The sequence below is a fragment of the Galeopterus variegatus genome, unplaced genomic scaffold (assembly GCF_000696425.1).
Source record: "Galeopterus variegatus unplaced genomic scaffold, G_variegatus-3.0.2 Scaffold10313, whole genome shotgun sequence".
NCBI lineage: Eukaryota > Metazoa > Chordata > Mammalia > Dermoptera > Cynocephalidae > Galeopterus > Galeopterus variegatus.
Genome location: NW_007736424.1, coordinates 8,270 through 11,400, shown reverse-complemented (window position 1 = coordinate 11,400; position 3,131 = coordinate 8,270).

Here is a 3,131-nt window from a genome sequence, read left to right as displayed (position 1 = left end):
CACCCGGACGGACGCTCCAGGCGCGGCGCCGAGGAGAGGCGAGGGGGCTGGGGAGGGGGAAGGGGCCACTCGGGCCATGGGATTTAACCCCTGACTCCCCGCGACGCCCAGAGTGCAGAGGGCGGAACCAAGTTAGACTTCAGGTGGAACTTTCAGCTGGGGAAGGAGGAGATGTCGGGGTCGGGGTGGGGACGTGGGCTGAGGGAACGGCGGTGCGTGCACATAATTCAGCATCTGGCTGGAATCAGGACATTCGCATTCTTAATTCCGTGTGTGGTCCTGGGCACAGCACTTCAGAGTCTGTTTCTTCAGCTCTGAAATGGGGATTTTAATATCTTTAATAATTTCCCACAATTGATGAGAAGCTCGAGTGAGATAATGAACGCCAAAGCCCTCAGCCCTCACAGAGAAGGGGTCACCATTCCAGGTGCCTAGAATGCCAGTTGCCTTCGTCCCTCCTCGTTTCCCCTACGTGCTATCCCCAGGTTGAAAGCCAGCCCAGAGGGGTCCTTTGCTTTTCCTCTGGAAGTCTTACCCTTCTTCTGCCTTCTCACTCTGGAAACAGGACATGATCTCGCCTTTCTTTGCCTTTGCAGGTGAGGCCTGCACTTCTCTGAGAGCTATGGCCGTGTTCGATCATTTTCAGTGACAGCTGGTTGTCAAAAGTGTCTCTCCCACCAGAGGTCAAGCTCCCTGAAGGCAGGACCCTGACATCCCCCAGCCCACAGCTGGTGTTCCACACCTGTGTTGAATAACTAATAGGACTCTGAGGAGAATAACTAGCTCTGTTCAGATCAGAAACACCCAACTCTGAAATCAACAGGGCAGAGTCCTGACTCTATCCCTAACCTGCAGGGCCACTCTGGGTAAATACATCCATCCTTGCTTTGGACCTCAACTTCCTGCCCAGCTTCTCTTGCAGAGCTACTGGAGACTCCAAGGAGTGTTGGAAGGGAGAACACTGGGAGGAGTAAAAAGTGAGAAAGGGTGTTGAGCCATGTCCCACTCTTGTAGGGAATCATATTTCCACGTTTAAACACTTCTGACTGGCTGTTTGTAAATATATCTTCCTGGGCCAAGGCTGGGCTCCCCATTCCACTGTACCGCCAGGCCATGTCCCTCCTTCCCCCCCAGAACAGAGAACAGTAGGGCTAATTAGTGATCCCACAAACAGTCCTTCCCCAGGGCTCTCAGAGTCGGGGACAAACATGATCTGCTCCTGGTGACTCTCAGGCTTAACTTCTCCCACTCTAATCTGGCCAGTCTCTTAGACTCCTTTGAGTATATCTTAACAGATAATGAGTGCTACGTATGTCATCATGCTTCCCTTTTTGCCTTGGCTTTCAGGGAGCTCAGAGTTAAATTTAGTACTTAATTGCATAAAAAAAATCTAATCAAATTTTTGTTTAAAGTGTACTGTGCGCATACATTCATGTTTTAGGTGTAAGAGGTGGGTTAAGATTGGCCTCCCCTACATCCTGCCCATTCTACTTCAAAACTGGTCTCTACCATCTCAACCCTCCTCTCCATCCTCATTAACCCCAAAGTTCAGGCCATCAACGTTGCTTACGTGAACTTTCCCAACAGCCTTTTAACAGGGCTCTTGCACCCAGTCTGGGCCCTCTAATCTACTTTCCTCACACCTGCCATAGGAACTATGCTGATCATTTCTAGTGACAAATCTGATCACATAACTTTCCCATTTAAAATCTATTATCAACTTTCTATTGAGGTAGGAGGTACTCAGTTCCCCTGGGTTCAGGTTACAGGACACACTTGTGTGTTTCAAGCCACTCACAGAGGTCTCAGGCCCTTCCTCTGGGCTCTCCCCTAGAGGAGAGTTATTGTTGCTGGTTGTACCTATTTTCACCAACTACACAGGGAAATTGAGACCTGGGGGGAGGGGCTGACTTATACAACTCCAGGGGCTGGGCATGCTCAGTAGAAAGAGGTTATATAACCCTAATAGCCAAGCATGCTCAGTAAAGTGGAATTTATCCTTTGAATGACCTTACACTAGAGATGCTAAAGAGCACAGAATATTCTTGAATATGTTCAGTGCATGTGATAGAATTTAACCAATGAACATGCCCTAAAAAGATACCAACTGGGCATATGTAAGACTATGTTACATGACTGGGAACCACTCCCTTAGTTGAATATTCATTAGATAGCATGAATATGTATTAGATAGCCAAACTGTAAAAGTGGAATCCCAGCAGAAGGCAGGGTTGTTGCTCACTTTCCTGGGGCCAGCTCACACTTCCCCTGCTGAGGTGTGTATGCCTTTCTTTTGTATCAAACTTACTTTCAGCAAGCGGCTGCTCACTCTTTTAAGTCATCCTGCACACAAGCAGCTGCTCACTCCCTGAAGCCAGGCTGCACTTTGTGCTAAACTTTAAGTGTGTATTTCTTACTTTTGTGTTAAACTTGGTGTGGGCTCTGCTCAGCCTCTGGGGCTAGGCCGCACTCTTCCTGTGGAACCTGTATCTCTGATTCATTATATTAAACCTGTTCTCACTTTCTTTCTTTTTTTTTAAAGATGACCGGTAAGGGGATCTCAACCCTTGGCTTGGTGTTGTCAGCACCACGCTCAGCCAGTGAGCAAACCGGCCATCCCTTATATGGGATCCGAACCCGTGGCCTTGGTGTTATCAACACCGCACTCTACCGAGTGAGCCACAGGCCGGCCCCTGTTCTCACTTTCTACTGTAACTCTGCTCTTGAATTCTTTCCTGTGGTGGAGTCAAGAACCTGGTAAGAGGACAGGGTGGGTTGAGGCCAACTATCAGGCCTCCCCAGACCCTCTCCTCTGACATCACTATCATTTATAGATTAAAATCTAAAATCTTCAGCACTGGATTCAAGACCACACACATTTCCTATATACACCATTGCCATCTACCCTACACTCACCTCCCCAAAGTGGCCATGCATTTTCATGCCTGCATATCTCTGTATATGCTTTCCTTCTGCTTGGACTATCTTTCTGCTTCTCCATCTAGTACATAACTTTTTACTTTTCAAAAGTCAGCTCTGGGGCCGGCCCGTGGCTCACTTGGGAGAGTGCGGTGCTGATAACACCAAGGCCCCGGGTTCGGATCCCATATAGGGATGGCCGGTTCGCTCAC